Genomic DNA, 17,717 nt, shown 5'->3' with positions numbered 1-17,717 from the left:
AGAGCTGCTCTCTCAAGAGCAGTTTCTGTCAGAGCTCTCTCAGCCCCACCTACCTCACAGGGTGTCTTTCGTGGGAGAGGAAGGGAAGGCGACTGTAGCCGCTCTGAGACTCCTTTGGGTAGAGAAAAGCCAAGTACAAAAACCAACTCTTCCTCTAGAGAGTTTCAGAGGATAATCGTGTTTACCTGCAGTAGAACAGCTAGGCACCTGAGAGACCAGCAAGATTTTCGGGGTATGAGATTGAGAGCTGATGCTCCCTTCATCAGATACCAACGAAGGCCTTGACTCTCAAACGCTCATACGCCCCAAACCTTGTCTCTAAGGTGCTACTGGACTCTAATGGCACCTGAGAGACCAACAACATTTTCGGGGTATGAGATTTTGAGAGCTGATGCCCCCTTCATCAGATACTAACGAAGGCCTTGACTCTCAAATGCTCAGACGCCCCAAATCTTGTCTCTAAGGTGCTACTGGACTCCAATCTAGCTGTACCTACATCACAGTTTTGTGTTGCAGACTACAAGAAATATATTCTTCAGTCCCACCATTGAGGCCTTGTGATTGCTAGGTGGATTCATCTTTCCTTTCCCTCTTCCACGCTCTTTCTCTATTGTTTCTTCACAGACGGTATTATCCGAAGGTCCCTCCCCTTCTTATCTTTACAAAAACAAACAAAACCAGCCCTGTGCCTCCTAGGAACTTGTTAAATCGCTGCAAACAGGATTGACTGAACTTGAGAACCCGCCAGCCTGAAACAGCTTCATAATGCTACCTGGCAGGGGGGTTGTCCCCTCCAGAAAGCGCGGGGGGGGCCTTGAGCCTTGCTCCCTCCCCATAGTTTATGCCCTTGCCCTGAAAGGCTTCAGGCAAGTCACTCTCTCTCCTTCAGTCCAAGCCGCTATGTTCACAGGGGCGCTGCATCCTTGTAACGCTTGAAAGCAAACATGCAACAGGGACCCGAAGGCACTGAGCTTTGCCAATGACAGAACTGCAGAGGACTTCAAGCACTGCAAAGAGCCTCCCTTCGCAACTCGTAGCCCTACAAACGCGTAAAATCGTGAGTCCTCCCCTCCCTTTCTGGTGACTTTATAGTAACCTCGAGGAGTGCGTGGATCTGGGCGTGCCCGCGCGTTTTACTACCTTGGTTTACGGAACAATGAGCAGGGAGTTGCGAGGGGAGGGGTTAGAGTCTGTGTGTCTCTCTGACTGGCAGAGGGAGCTGGAAGCAGTCGGGAGGTAGCCCGGAATCGGATCCAGCGAGTCTGTAAGCGGGAGCTTCCTCGCTTCGCACCTGCGATGTGCGCCAGGGCTGGCCGGACAATCCCTGGCGCAGACAGGTGCCGGTCGCCAAGCTCCCTGCCGCTGGCAGATTGACTGCCCGCACCGGAGGAGCGGCTCGCCGCCGCTTTGCAGCGCTGGGGGGACGCGGGAGCTGCCTGGCTGCAGCCTGTCCAAAGGCTGTCTCATTTCATAGATGATCATATTCTCTCCCCCCCCTTCTTTCCCCTCGGAGGCTGGTTCAGTTGCTCATGACGTGCCTCCCTCGCTGAGCTCGCAGCCCTCCCGCTTCCCAGCTCCCTCATTCCTGCCTCCCGCTGCAGCTGCCTTGCATTATTTCGCCTTTCCCCCTTCCCTCCTCCCCTACCCGCCACTTTCCCGAGCCAGCTCGATTCATTTTCTCTCTCTCGCTGCTGCACGGAGGAGGAGGAGGCAGAAGAACGCCGGCAGGGGGGGGAGAGTGGCTGGTTTTTAATCCCCCCTCCTCGATCCATTTTCTATTTGCATTTTTTTTTTTTTGTAATTGCAAAAGAGGCTGGGAAGCCTTTGAGTCTCCTCGCCAGATGAACGTCTCCCTGGACTGCTGGAACTCTTGACTCCGGATTACTCCAAACAGGTTAGCCGTCGCGACGACTTCCTCCACCACCTCTCCCTTTCTCCCTCTCTCCACGACCACCTTGTTTGGGTACGCCTTCCTTTCTGGCCGGATCCAGCGGGGGGCGACTGGGTAGACGCCCCACCGGCGAGACTACCCTGATGCAGAGCCGGGCAGGCAGAAAGATCACGTGGAGGTCTCTAGAGTTCAGCGCTTGCAGGCCGCGGGCGGGGGGGGGGGGGTGCGCCGATCCTGCGTACGTGCTTCTCACAATCATCTAATCCCCCCCTCCCCCCCTTCCCGTCCGCGCTTTTAGCAGAAGCCGCGTCCAGGTGACGTTTTCGGCTTTGCTGGAGGCTCCTGCGCCGCCGTCCCCTCCTCATCCCACGCCGCCTTTTCTCTCGCGTGGCCGCCCGTGCAGCGCCCCCATCTTCCTCCTGTTCTGGAGGCGAGGGGTGTGTCCCTTTCTTTCCTCTCGGCGGCGAATCAGCGCCTTCCCCGGCCTTCATTTGCCGTTGCATAGTAGACTCCCGAGGGGAGGGGAGCCAGCCTCGCCGGGCATTCAGGTGTTCTCGTGCCCTGTTGCTCTTCTTCGCTGCCTGTTTGATTCCCCGTCTTTGAAACCCTCGGAAATTCTCCTCCTCCGCTTCGGCTCACGCCTGGCTCCTTCCCTCCGGCGCACTCTCGGCCTTCACTCTTGCCTCTAAACACCGGGGTGGAGGGAGGGCTTGAATGGACGGCTGGCGAATTGCAGTGCGTGTTGATAACAATCGTGGTGGTGTATTTTTCTGTAAAACCTGTTTGCTCGATCCGGTGACTACCCCACCCACCCCGAAAGGAGACCAGGGGGCGTGCCTTGCTTTTTCAGCGCCTGTGTTCGCAATCTCTTATCTCTTAGTAGGGTGGAGTTGTATGTACACACGCGGGGGGTGGGGGGGAGAACCACAGCTTTGTGTATTGTGCAAGAGAGTCGGGGAAGGACTTGGCTAGGAAAGGTGTAGGCATTGAAATAGCCTCGGTCGGTCGGAATGTTAGTAGATGAATGGACTAGATCCAAACAACCCAGTCTGGTTTTGTTAGTCCAGAAGACCTCGATAGGAACGGATCGTTTTCTTCAAAGGGCGTTGCTCAGCTCCCCCCCCCCCGTTGCATAGTTGGGCTGCCCAACTTGGGCACCTGTTCTGTCGGCTAGGGCATCCCTAGGAAGGTCAGATGGTGTTTGGACCTTATTCCTCTCTCCCTAGCCGAAGACGTGGGGAATATGAGCTCGACTGCCACGCCCAAATCCCAGCATCTGTAGTGGCTGGGATCCGAAGCCTTTAAACTGCCTGGGCTCCATCGAGATTAATCAACCTTTCCAAACAGGCTTGTCCCTTAAGGCAATGGGTTTTAGGACGGAGGACTGAAGTGTGCTCACCCCCCCCCTTTTATAAATGGCTAGCTGTGATTAACTTCTAAAAAGTCTTTGAGCTTGTTAGAAGGGGTGAGGCTTGTAGCTCAGCCGCTGACATCCCTGATGGGGTTACATGTGGATGAACGCACTGGGGGAGTAAACCAGTGATGTTAATAGAAAGAGCATTGTTTCTTATCGTGTAATCCTAAATTTGCTTAAGGACTGTTGACTGCAGTCTATAAACACAAATCTGTATAAACATGTGCATGAGCATTGAATACAATAGGCTTTACTTCTGCTTAGGGTCAGGAAGGCAGGGGAATTTTTTCAACAGCATATTCACAGGCAAAGGATAGATGGAAGCATAGTTATTGTGAATGAATGTCTTGGCGTGTCTTGGTTGTACTTTGTGGGAGTTCAAGGTAGAGTTACCGAACTGAAGCCGCTTTAGAGGGAACAGGAGATGTGGCAGAGCACAATGAATGCTGAACAGCGTGAAGGAGAAATGCTGACTCCTGTAAATGCTGCAAGGAAGTGGTTTCACTGGAACATGCTTGCTGAACACCACATAGTGTCTTAATCATGGACACTGATGTGTAACACACATGAACCAGCCTAGCACATCAAGGGGTGCCCCCTTCGGAACGTGGCCAGCGGAAAGAACTATTGCCATGCTCGGCTCAGCAAATGGTGATTCACGGTCCCTGTTCCCCTGGTTGCACTTTGTCACTTGGAACACCAGGAGGGGCTCCATCTTGTGTCTGTTCAATGTGCTGGTTGGACATTTTGGCTGCACACTTCTCTGGGATCTCCTCAAATAGACCCCAGGGTGCCAGCCTTATGGGCAGGAACCACATCATGCTTATTATGTCTTGCAGTCTCAAAAATGCATATTGAATAATAGTAGAGTTTCTCATAATGTAAGCACTGTTGCTGTAAGATCTTCCTTTTGGATCTTTTCTGATGCAAAGACCCTGACATGGTTTTTGATACTGAGAAATGCATAAAATGGATTCACCGATTTAGCCAAGAAGTTAAGTTGCTGACGTCTATTATTGTGCCATATGAATACAAGGGGCTGTGTGGCAGGTCCCTTGTGACTTTTTAAAAAGATGTCTGTGCTGCAGACAAACTGCTTTTGGGGGGGGGGGTGAGACCAAAGCATTCTGGGATGGGGAAATCTATCCTTTGATACTTGCTTTGAACAGTTTGTTTACAGGCCTGCTGATTTCAGAAAAAGTAATTTGCATTAAAAGATGAGTACATAGGTAATCACTTGGAATAGATCCCTGGATGATTTGGTTACTATTACTTAAGCATCAGATGGTAAGAAATGAGCATGGGTGATGAGCACTACCTTAGTGGTATCATGTATGGTTAGCTAATCAAAGATGTAGGTAGTAGATGCTGAACCTCTTTCTGTGCTATAAAGCATGGCTTCTTTGCATGGGGATTTTTCACTATGGCATTATTTATGGTATATGTTTCAAATCTTTATCTGGCTATTGACCACTTTTGCTATGTAAATTGAAGCCGGTAAGCATGCTACCCAGTATTATGTGTCTCAAATGAGGGGAGCTGGAGATGGTTTGTCATGTGAATATTTCCAAAGCGTTTTATCTCTTTCACATTTCCTTACAGTGTCCGCTTTGCAACTTGTTTGGGGTATTGAGCATGTACGAATCTTGCTGTCACAAATCTCTCCCCCCTGATTTTCAGTCCACATGTCTGTTTTTATTTTTCTTGCTGTAGTAATTTGATCTCTTTAAAACATTTGATCTCTTTAAAACATTTCTGTTCTGTAGTAGCAGAGCAAAATGTCTTGGTATCCCACCCACGTCTGTTTTGAGAATTCTGGCAATTATGTTACCCTATAGCTAGATGATTGCCTTATGTGGCCCTCTTGTTGTCTGACAGAGCCAAACCTCAGAACGTTTTTGTGGTCGCCCTGCTTTACACAAGTAGGTTTTCCAAAACACAGTGACTTACAAACTAAATTGTGTGGTGATAGACCCACTGAAACAATAAACTTAGAGGATGGCAGATTGCAGAAGTCACTCTGCATAGAAATCTGTGCATTGAATTCATTTGGTATTTCACATTGCCAAAATAGTTAAGATTATATCTGCATCTGTCTTCCTCCATCCTTGGCCTGGCAATAACTGGTGTTTGGAACAACTTAATGCTTCCTGCTGTCTCACTGTTGCAGTGCACTGCTTGCTGCAGTTTCCTAGTTGTGACTTGAATGCTTCATGGTGTGAATCAATCAGGGATGGTGCATAAAGTTGGACTAAAGAGCTTTTAGGGATACTTGATCTTTGACTCTGATCCTTTTTTGTGGCAGTCATTTTGCGTATTACAGAAAGCTTTTTTGAGAGAAGAACCGAATTGTACCTAACCTGCTCAAGATAATAGCCATCATGTGCTTGCTTCTAAATATGCATGTGCCCGTAGTATTGTGAGGCTTTGAGCACTGAGCATGTGGCATAACCGAGAGGGCTCTTGCTTCTCTCTTCCCTGTAATCTACTGAAGAGTTCTTGACTTGTCAAACTTTTTTTTATGTCTTTTGCTTGCTTTTTGATATCTGTGGCTGTGTGCAACAAAGCTCTGCATGCGTGGGTATAGTGTAGCAGCCTCTGTGGCATTCTCTCTGTCATTCTTCAAACAAGTTAAGGCTCAACAACTTGAGCAAAAGGAGAAGTATGTGGGAAATTCTTTCTTTTTAATATAGCAGGCATTTGGCAGCCTCCCTTTTTTGCAGTCACTGGCTTAGAGGCTGTTTGTTTGCTTACTTGAGTAACTATTTGGAGTGTGTGTGTGTCCGTTTAATAGACTTGTGCATTGCAAGTTTCACGGAACTGCAGGTTTCATTGAACTACACTGCGTGTGAGAATGAAGAGAGCATCTTTGTGTTGTAAAGGCGTGTGTTAGGGTTGCTGCCGCCTTCTCCATGCATTTGGGTAGCACACATGCATCTCTGTGTGTACATCAGTGTGATTTCCTTCTGCTTCTTGCACATTAAGGAATGGTACAGCAGATTGGTGCAAGGGAGCAAAATAGATACTCAGTAGTGGTAGCTGCCATACCAGTATATGCTCTGTTTCCATCCAGAAATAGAGTAATTGTTCACATAGTGGAAGAAAGTAAAGTGCTGCCCATATAGACACCTGTGGTTAGGGTAAAATGTGCCCTGCTTGACAGGAATCCTATGTGAAGATATCTTTCATATTTATGGTGCAAAAAAGATGCATTCCACTTCCCAGGGAGACCTTCCCTTGTACATAGATCCAGGTGGCCAGCTGTGTTGGTCTGAAGCAGTAGAACAAATTTAGAGTTCAGTGGTGTCTTTAAGACCAACAAAGGTTTATTCAAGTAGAAGAGAAGAGATTGGATTTATACCCCGCCCTTCACTCAGAGTGGCTTACAAACTCCTTCCCCTCCTCATAACAGACACCCTGTGAGGTAGGTGGGGCTGAGAGAGCTCTGACAGAAACTGCTGTTTTTTTCAAGAACAGCTCTTATCAGAACTATGGCTTGCCCAAGGTCATCCAGCAGGTGCAGGTGGAGGAGTGGGGAATCAAACCCGGTTCTCCCAGATTAGTCTGCGCACTTAACCACTACACCGAACTGGCTCTCAGGTGTAAGCTTTGGTGTGCATGCACACTTTTTCAGATACATTGGAAGGAAGGTAAGGTTCAAACTTACAGCCCCTGTCTATAAGTTTGAACCTTACTTTCCTTCCAGTGTATTTGAAAAACTGTGCATGCACATGAAAGCTTGTACCTTGAATAAAACTTGGTTGGTCTTAAAGGTGCCACTGGACTCTAAATTTGTTCTTCCTATGTACGGTCTGTCTTTATCGTTGTATCTACTAGCCAGGGGCTGGCTGATGTGTGGATCAAAAAATTCACCCAGTGGAGCCAGCCAAGGCTACAATATAGGGTTCTGCAAGTCTGGGGACTCCTCAGGTGTATGAATCTGGTGCCTCACCCCCAGCCTCCTCACTCTATAGTCAAGGGGCACTCTGCACCCCAGACCAACAAGGCTCAAAAGTTCCCATAACTGAAATCAACAATATTCTCCTTCTGCTCATCCTTCCGTCCTGTTTTATTTTTTTCCCTAAAGGCAAATTTCAGATTGTAAGCGCCTCAGGGCAGAGTCCTGGGTGTCCTGTATTGTTGTAAAATGGCACAGGTATTTATGGTATGATCTGAGCAACATAATTATGATGTGCATTTTGCTGACACATACCCAAGACATTCCTTCATACCTGGTGGAGGTTTGTCTTCTCTGGTTCAGAGCTGAATGGCAGCTACTAGAAAAAACAGTATCGACGGCTTCTTTACTTTTGGGCTGTTCATCTTCGTGCCTGGCGTATGCCTCCCTTGTGCCCCCTTCTTGCCCCAGCAACTACTGGTGATGGTGAAACATTTGTCTGTTCTGTTTACAATCACTGTGTTGCGTTTATTGCTTTAACAGCAACTTTGGGTAGTAATGGAGGCATTAAATCAGGCATTTTCTATAAATAGTGATGAAACGTTTGCAGTCATTAGTGCTGCTGTGGGAGCACATACATCTTCTCAAGGAAGGTGCCTTTTGAGAGTGAGGCCCTGACTGTAGGCTGGCTCCTGAGCGGTGGTGCACAGATCGGTGACTGATTAAACTCTTGGCTCATAGAGATGAGAACCAGTGTGTCTTGTTTTTTCAGTTGCTGTAGAAGAACAGCAGTGTTTGTGTGTGTCTCTCCTTACTGACCTCTGTGTTTTCCAAGGTAGGGAGTTGCATACCATAGGATTTCTCTGCGGAAAGTGACGAAACTGGTGCTGCAGTGTTGACATGAATGGGTCTAAATTTCCACCCGTAAAACTGAGACTTGCCAACCATATTCATGTAGTCCCTTGGAAACAGAGGCGTTTGATTTTGTTTCTTTCTTCACACCCCCCCCCCCAAGAACCACACAAGTCATTTGGATGCTTCTTATTGCTAAGGCGTGACGGTAAAGTATGGGCAAGTGTTGTTTCACCACCAGTGCCAAAAGTAGACCTATGTGAGGGAAATGGCACTTAAAAGCTCCTCTTCTTTGAGGCATTCCCCACCTCTTCAAATTTCAGCCTTAGTCATTACGTTTAAAAAAACAGGGTTAGGTGAACCTCTTAAAGGTGCTTTAATGCTATTTATTGAGTGGTTCTGATGACATACGATGTCGTCTTTGGCCCTGTTTTTTGTGGTTCTGTATCATGGATCATTAATGTGGTGCCCATGGGCACCTGTTGATGTGTTTCCTGGCACCCACACCTTTCTTCCCCAAAACATCGCTTTCCTTGGAGCAAACAGCCAGTCCTGGCTTTCCATCTTTCCTAGTCGGTGGACTAGGAGGTGCTTCAGAAGAGCCTATAAAGCATCACCTCTGTGTCTGCAGGGAGTAGTAGAAGAAGAAGAGATTGGATTTATACCCTGCCCTTCACTACCCAAAGGAGTCTCAGAGTGGCTTATAATCCCTTTCCCTTCCCCTCCCCACAACAGACACCCTGTAAGGTAGCTGGGGCTGAGAGAGCTCTTTTGAGAACTGCCCTTGAGAAAACAGCTCTGAAAGAACTTATGACTGACCCAAGGTCATACCAGCAGCTGCATGTGAAGGACTGGGGGATCAAACCCGGTTCTCCCAGATTAGAGTCTGTGCTCCTAACCACTACAACAAACTGGCTGGCTCCTATTGGGAAGGAGCTACCTCCCTCATAGAGAGGGTGCTTGGCTTAGAACAGCCCAACATTTTCTGATTGGTTCCTGCCCCCATAGGAGCCATCTCTTCTCAGAATTCCAGTAGTACCCACAGTCTCCAGAAGGTTGGCAATCTCTGTTCTGTATTGTGCTTTTATGTGCTTGTTTCTTGGAAACGGTTCAGTTGTTTATGAGGTTTGATTAAAATATATATTAAATATTTTAAACTTTTCATTAAAAGGATCGTACCATTTGTAGCTCTTTGAGACTATGTTTTTCTTAGGGTGGGTACAGAATCTTTTTGGCATGGCTTAGCTTTGGACCTCAGTAATCTGTTTTCTGGTGTTTTGTTACCTGTGGGATATTTTCATTACTTAGTTGAGCCCTTCATTATGTTGATGCTTGTGTATGTATCGTATACTGTAACTCTTAAAGGAGAAGCTGGGCACAATAGAAGCTGTCTATAGGGGCTCCCCCCTTTTCATATACAAACTCATCCCCAATTTAATGGCATTATCTGTGATCTAGAGCTCCATATCTGGTGAACATTCGTTGGCTGATTTCATCCACTTCTGTGGAGGAGGTGGCTTTTGTGCACCCTTCCACTGAAATTATTAGGTCAGCTACTGCAAGCAAAGGAGCTGTGTGTTCTGACTGGAGCCATCAATGTGCAAATTGCAATCAAGGTTTCTGGATTAGGGTGCAATCAAGGTTTCTGGATTAGGGTGATTGAAATTGAGACATAGGAAAACAGTGTGTGTGTGGGGGGGGGGGGACAAACTCAGTTTTATTGTTGGTAGTGTTTGTGGAATGCACACATGTACAAGTGTAAATTTGCTACTCCCATAAAAATATATGAAAGTGTACTTCCCTAGTGAGTCTGACAAATGTAGCTGAAAAGCCTGTTCTTTTTGGAGCAGTCTGATGTCGCTGAATCAGCAATTGTATTTGCAGAACAAAGACAATCCTCACCCCAAACAGTGCAAGGGTTAGGGACAAAATCCTGAAAATATGCTTGCTTGCAGGGCTGGTGGCTGCTTTTCTTAGGGCTGTGCCTGTACTGTGCAGCCCTTGCAGTGAACTGGAGAGTTTTTAGAGCTTCGTAGTGGAAACTGCTGTCAAGTTGCTGCTGACTGGGTGAACCCTGTAGGTTTTCAAGGCAAAAGATGAACAGAGGCAGTTTGTTGTTGTCTGCCTGAGTGTAGCAACCCTGGACTTCCTTGGTGGTCTCCCATCCAAGTACTAACCAGGGCTGACCAGGCTTAGCAGCCAAGGTCTAACAAGATTGGGCTTTCCTGGCCTATCCATGCTCTCCTGTTAAAAGCAGAAGAGATGTCATGCTCTGTCCTTAGAAGCAAACCTGTTACTGTGGCCCTTGATTATCTTTTTTGGGGTTTTAGTTGCTGAAAGGGATGGTCTGGCGATTTAGGGGTACTCACTTGGGTTGCAAAGGCCACAGGAGTTTGGTTTCCTTCCATATGTCTTGTATCAGTCTCCTTGAGAGAGGGAGATAATTTCATCATCTTGAATAGAAAACCTTTTCTGACAATAGTCTGAATACTTTAGACCAGAAGTGTTGAACTCATTTGTTACAAGGGCCAGATCTGACATAAATGTCACTTTGTTCAGCCGGGCCATGTATGCCATAAAAGGCAACGCCAGGTACCATAGATATAAACTGTATAAAGGACAGCAGCTGGTAAGCTCTGAGTTGGTGTATCCTCACTGTGAGGCCTCATGGGCTGGGAGGGGTGTGTGTGCAAAGCCAAGCCCACGTGGGCAGGCTGGAGAGTCAGCGGTGCAGCACTGGGCAGACACTCCCACCACTGCTTGACTGCTGCAGACAAGGTTGTTCCGCCACACTGAAGCCACTATTAGAACGGCTCTGCCCTCTCCCCTCCCAAGCAGTCTCCTGTTCCCTCCTTTGCTGTAGCTGCTCGCGGGCCGCTTAATAGTCCTGGATGGGCTGATTCTGGGCCCCGGGGCCTTATGTTTGACACCCCTGCTTTAGACAGCCTACTGCAACTGTGTCGTGGTACTAAGAGTCTATACATAAAGGTATCTTATCCTAAGTTGGACAGTAGATCCATCTAGCTCTGCATTGTTTACTCTCAGGGTCAGTTTTGAGGCCTACCCTAGCACCTGCTGCTTGAGATCCTGTAATTCGGGATTCCAGAGAATGAGCCAAGGAAAGCAGGTTCTCTGCCCCAAGCTTATGAACCTTTCCCTTGTCATAGTAAAAAGCTTTAATACAACTAAGGCTTCAACACTAAGGACACTCTCCTGGGAGTAAACCCCATTGAATACTTCTGAATAGACCTAAGGCTTGCTTCTTAATTAATTGTATTCCTTTGATAGTGCTTACTCCTGTGTCTATACTTCATTTATTCAGAATATCTCAGGTGCTGCTTCCATCAACCTTTGAATGGAAACCTTTGGGGAAAAAGCTCCAGGCTAATTCAGTGCCATTCCAATGGCTGGGATTTTTAACAATTCCTTTGGAGGTCTAGATTTATTGTCTCTTGATCCAAAGAGCTGGGCGTAACCTGAAGCCAGAAGCAACTCTGCGGACAATGCAGACTCAACCCGGATTTACCGTCATGTCCTGGAGAATTTCCATTTTTCTTTTAAACCATTTTTTTTTGGTAATATTGAGCCTGATGGAGAATTGTGATGAACTCAACAACTCGCACACACAGTTGTGTATCATTTGATTGGTCTTAATGTAAGTTAATATTTGAATTCTGGTTTGTTTTGCATAATCCCGTCCCAGCCACTGTACTGCAGAATTGAATGGACTTTCATTCATCATTGCTCACCATATGTTCCCTTTTCCCCCTCCTTCCCTCTGCTGTACCTAAAGGGAGAGATGAGGGGTGTATGTTTGGTGGCACTATCCATTGTGCATCAGCCAGGAATGCAAATACACAGGGAGGAGCAGGTTTCTGCTGCACAAAGGAAATGTTGTTTTTCTTTCTCTTACCCACCCTTCTGTTTTTTTCCTCCTTTTAAAAATTTGAATAAATGGGGAAAGGAAGAGATCAAAGGCTGTTTTGAAGCTTCTCTGGGGGCTCATAATAAATTCATGAAACTCCCCACCCTGCCTCGTACTAAGCCTGTCTCTGCCATGACACCTTTCAGTGGATATTTTTAGCTTTGATTTTTCTTTCCCTTCTGCTGGCTCTTGAAGAGAACGGCACCTTGGCGGGCTGGGGGGAGCCGTTACAGGAGACAGTTCACTACAAACGGGCGTGGGGGGGGGGAAGGCCAAACAGAACCCCCATTGTGCATTTTAATGACACCTCTCTTTGTGATAGACTAGTCTTGTTTGTTGCCGGTACCTGTGGAAAACAGGATTGGTTTGGATAGAGGCAGCCAGGGGTGAATCTATCAGGGCAGGGGAGAGCATCTGAAGCAATGTTCCCTCTAAGCTGTGGAGTCTTGTGAGCAAAAATTCTACTTTGTGAGCCACTGGCATTAAAGATGTGAGCGAGCAATTTGGCTGCTGCATAAGTCAGTCTGCTCTGGAGCCATCCTTCCTGAGCGAAGACAAAAATGTGTGAGCCAGAGGCTAAAAATCTGTGAGCTAGCTCACACTAACTCAGCTTAGAGGGAACACTGATCTGAAGTTGGAGAGATGTGAGTTTTCAAGGTGGAGAGGAAATGGAAACCCTTCTGTTTTCTCTCGAGAGGGGGGGTTAGAAATGTGGCAAGTCCTAGAGGCAAACCTGAAGAGAGTGAGCAGGTAGAATGGTCATGGAAAGTTGAGGATACTGACAGACTGCTGTAATTTCTGATGCTACATTTGGGTGAGACTTTGGATCTGAATGAACAATAGAAGCAATTAAGGGGCGCTAATTAGATGCACTATTGATTTGGCACTGTTTCTGCTGGCGATAGCTCCTGTTGGTGCCAGGTAGCACGGTGTGTGCAGTTGGGTAGTTTGGAAGCCTGTGATGTTTCTTCTTTCCTCATACCCCTGCTGAAGAATCTTACAATAGAAACAGGTTCTAATCCTTTGCTACTTTAATATGGGGTCGTGTTTGTAGTACTGGAGAGCAAAACAAGTTGTGTGTGTTTTTAACAACTGTCTGCATTTGCTGTTCCGTTTCCCTTTCCCTGAACCAAACTTCGTTGTGGGTGTTGCTAGTTTCAGGCTCCAGAGAGGGTGTAAGTCCCATTGAGCTTAGTGGAACAGACAGCCATGGATAGCAGGGTGCAGGTGGGTATGGTGAGGTTGAATTCAGATAAGATTGAAATGACAGTGGCTGGGGGGGGTCTGTCTTGGTTGAGTAGGTACACAGTTTGGGGTTACTGTTGGATATTTTCAGGTGGGTAGCTGTGTTGGTCTGCATTAGGAGCAGTCCAACTTGCTGGATATTTGTGCTGCTGCTGGATTCTTGGGAGACAGTCGTGACCAGGACATTTTATCATATTTGTCTAATCTGGCAAGCTGGAGTAGGAGGACTTGGCAACCATAGTTTATGCTTATGTGTAACCTCTCGGAATGATTACTGTAATGCAGTCTATGTGCAGCTGTCCTTGAAGAATGTTCTAGAGGCCATTTTGGCAGGATTTGGAGGCTATGTAAACAGCAGCTGCTCTGGCTAACTATTAGTTTCTTGGGCTCAACTCAGAAGGATAGTTTTGAGCAGTATTGCTCCTAGAAGCCTTGGGTTCTGCATGCTGTAGGGCATGCCTCTCCCTTTCTACTCCTTAACATCTTCACATCTTCAAAAGTCCAACTTAAGGAATCTTCATTATACTCTTATCAGTTGTAACAGAATGTGGAATAGGGCTTTTTTTTTTTTGCAGTGGCCACTGTTCATGAAATTTTGTTTTGGTCAAAGAGACCTGTGTTTTCATCATATCTGTGTGGATGGTACAAAGCTCTGTCTTTTAGTGAAAGATTTAGTGGTGTTGTAGAGGTGACAGTGTATGTGTGTGAAGAATTATTTTTTTTTTGGTATGGGATTTCTATTATTAGATTTTTTCTTTAAAAAGTAGTATTGTAGGAGCTACCTTAATTCAGTTCTGTAGAAGCAAATGCTTTTAAATCCATAGAAATGTAGGTTCAGGACATGCCACGTCTGGAGCATTTATATTGAAAACATGGTTGCTAGCCATTTTATTTTATACCTGATTGGTCTCCCCGATGGGGATGCGAAATGGCCTCTCTCATCCATTTCATCCTCACAACAACACTGTGGGGTAGGCTAGGCTGAGGGAGAGAGTGACTGACCCAAGGTCACCCAGCAAGCATGGGTGGGGATTCAAACCTGGGTGTCCCAGATCCTAATCCTACACTCTAACCATTGCACCACACCAGCTCTCTTTCTCAGTCATCCTGTTCGAAGCTCCAAACATCCTGCCTTGAAGTTAGGTATGAAATGACAATATTGACTGTGTCCTATATATCAAAAGGACAGAATCTTGAAATATTATGGATGATCTAATTTTTACCAGTGCTGGTCAGGAAATTTGTTTGGTGTTCACCCATGAGGTGAATGATATCACTGAATGTTTCTCCCCAAACTTTTATTTTTGTTGGACTTTCCACTAGGGATGAAAGTTTAATGGAGGATTGCGGGCAAGGAACCAGCTCATTGAATCCAAAACCACTCGAGGCTTTACAAACCTATATCACAGTGCAGGTCAAAGTACTTTGGTTTTCGACTCTTTTGGATTGTGTAGTACAACCTCCAAAAGTGTATTTTGGAAAATATTATTATGGTGACAAATTTGTTTTGAGGAACATTTAAGCTTGACACTTTCAAGATCTTCAAGATATGTTTATTTTTTTAGCTGCTTTAGGTGGTATGCTATGTTCCTGTTATGCTGTACGTACAAATGCACAGTGTAGCACGCTAGCTTCACATTTATGTTCTTTCTCTACTTCAGTGTGGTATCCGCAGGTTTTTTCCACCTCTCCATAATTCTTCAGAGATCTTTACTGATCCCATCTTTCTTTCTTACATTTACTCACTAAGCGCAAATCAAAGTGCTGGCTGCAAACTTTTAAAGACCAAATTGGCCTAGGAATTGATTTCACATGAAACTTCCCATGCCTGAAGATCTTCTAGGCATTGAGAGCAAAGCCTCACCAGAAATGAGTTGGCTAGCAATGAGAAGTGAGGCCTTTTCTGTGGTGGTACCCTGGTTTTGTATATGTGTCTCCCTGGACATATTTGCCAGGTTCTTGCTTTGTTTCCCTTTGAGTACCAGTTAAAAAAACAACCACATGTCTGTTTACTCACCTTTGGCCACATCCCTTATTCTGTTGATTGATTTCCTGTTTGTTTAGTTTTAAAAACTATAATAGATTATGGATTGTCTTTTAACTTTTGTTAAAAGTAAATCAAGATAGTTGTACAGAGACACACAGTATATAATACTTAGGCTTACTTGAATAAAACTACTCATTCGACCCAATGGCCTTGACCAGTATGACAGTAATAAAGTTAAAAACAATCCTAATAACCCGACTCCAGATACTCATTTATTTATTCATACTATTATATCTTGCTATAACCTGGGAAAAGAACTTTGCAACAGCCACGTGTCATTGTGTTCAGTACCTGCTAGGAACACTCTCTCTCCCTTGAAGAAGTGGCAAAATCCATCATTCTCTTATATCTGAGTAAAACACACATTCCAAGAGACAGTGCTCCAATGTATCAATTCATTCTAATTGACACAAGCATAATCTATTCAAGTAAGGAAGCGTCTTATGACCATCCATTACTTGAGAAGGTATCACATTTAATCTGGCTGACATAAACCCTCTACTATATTGTCGAACAGTTAAATATTTTAAATATTCAGGAGAGGCCTTTGGATATGACAAACCTAGATAAAAAGGGGAGCGAACTCTATGTGCTCTTTCATAAGAGCTCAGGGATTCTAGTTCATGCAAACGACTCAGAATTGACATTCAGGCAGCTTCCGTTCCTGATGACCTGAGGTCTTCGATCTGCATTTCCAAAAAGGGGGGTTTAGATTCAATTAATTGTATCCAAGGACTTACATAAGAATCCTCCCTCAACAAGGAAAAATAACCAGTCTTATCAAAGACCACCTTCAACCACATGCAAAATGCAGCAGCCCAGGCTCCTACTTCCAAAGAGTGAACTCCCAGTTCTAACCAGAGCGTAGTTCCTGTTACACAACCTGGAATCCCAGCAATCTTACAGAGAAATTTATTAAGAGATAATCTAGTGATTCCTGTTAGCCTTCTATCCATACTGGAGCTCCTTATAGCATCTGTGTTACTACTTTAATAAGAACATAAGAACATAAGATCGTTACTACTTTAGAGTTGAATACCGCAAGATATTGCCCGCCCTTACTGAAAAAGAATTGGATTATAGCCTTAGTGGATATCCAAGCCTTTTTTTCCTGCACATTTTCCGGATGGACTTTCCATGACAGATTTGATTGGAAATAGACACCCAAATAACAAAACTGATTTACTTGCTCCAAAACTTGTTCTCCAGTTTTCTACATAAATTTTGAGGTATGTGACTTAGGAACAAATCGGTTATTTTTGACATTGTAACTAACAGTAATATAGCCTGGCTGTATAAAGAAGCGTACCCAAACATGCTGACTTGTGATTCAAAGTACTGAATTAATAACCACCTTGGGTATCAAGGGTTGTGTCAGCAAGCTCTATGTAGCTGTTTTTGGCTTGGTGGTGGGATATAAAGATTATTTATTCCAGCAATTAAGCTTCTCGCATAATCTTTTCTGCCCTTCCTCCTATTCTCTTTAGTACATGTCACAGGAACAGCCTTCTTCTGTTCCAGATTTTTCTGTAATGCAGAGAAGCTGTGTTTTCTCTGCTGCTTCTCCACGGAAATTTGGATTTAATGGCATGAGGTTGTATCTGATATGTCACTTGCTTTCTTTTTTTTTTAAACTGGGGGGGTAGACACAGACGCTAGTGTGTCCGTCTGTTTTCAAATGCCTGTTTGCAAACTGGAGTAAAATGACTACAGAACAATATTGCCACTGCTGTGTTGTAAATCAATACTTCCCAGCAGGGCAGGATGTCCTCTGCTGGGGCACACACACGCTCACCCATTCAGCATTGGTTTCAAGAGTTGCATAGAAGGTAGAGAGTTACAAGCACCTCAAACCGAAATGATTCTCCGGTCACTGTCAGATAGCAGGCCAGGATCAAAGCCTCCAAATTGGTACTTCTAGGCAGGCCAGCACAGTTTATGACTCACCAAGCCAAATGTAGGTCACTGGGGCCCAATTACCCCCCCACCGGTCTTTGCAAGTCAGACTGTCACCCTCTTGTGTTTTATCTTGGTGGATCACAAGATGTGTGGGTCTGCTCTGGAGAAACTGAAAACACACCTGAGTGCATTTCCCCCCATTTCTCTTGTCAAACTGCCAGGTGCACTAATGATGGGAAGAGAAGCAAATATTGATAGGGTGGACCCACCTTTGGTGACCCCTCCTTATTTGTCTTGCTGCTTTATACTGGCTTGGGAAATTCCTGGAGATGTGGAGGCAGAGCCTGGGGTGGTAGGCCAGCTTTGGGGAGGCAGCTCAGGTTGGATATGGTTCCATAGAGTCTACCCTCCAAAGCGGCCATTTCCTCCAAGGGAATCCCCAGCCACTACATGGAGGTTGGCAACTCTATGCTTTACCCTCTGTTGTTACTCTTGACCCCTTTCCTGCTTCTCCAACTCTCATCATTCTGTGCTGCATTCATGCTG

The 17,717-nt window shown here is 45.7% G+C and overlaps 1 protein-coding gene across 5 annotated transcripts in view; it reads left to right on the top strand.

The window, feature by feature from the left end:
- Positions 1 to 1,275: 1,275 nt before the first annotated feature.
- EPB41L1 (erythrocyte membrane protein band 4.1-like 1) overlaps positions 1,276 to 17,717 on the top strand; it is a 203,199-nt gene continuing 186,757 nt past the window's right edge. For all 5 annotated transcript variants that reach the window (XM_015413410.1, XM_015413408.1, XM_015413409.1 and 2 more), the window contains exon 1: positions 1,276 to 1,894. The gene's annotated coding sequence lies outside the window, so the exon portion shown is untranslated. The remainder of the gene's footprint in view (positions 1,895 to 17,717) is intronic.

This window comes from Gekko japonicus, unplaced genomic scaffold, assembly GCF_001447785.1.
Source record: "Gekko japonicus isolate JY-2015 unplaced genomic scaffold, Gekko_japonicus_V1.1 scaffold79, whole genome shotgun sequence".
Lineage (NCBI taxonomy): Eukaryota > Metazoa > Chordata > Lepidosauria > Squamata > Gekkonidae > Gekko > Gekko japonicus.
Note: the sequence above shows the minus strand (reverse complement) of the source record. Positions and strands in the feature narration are given on the sequence as shown.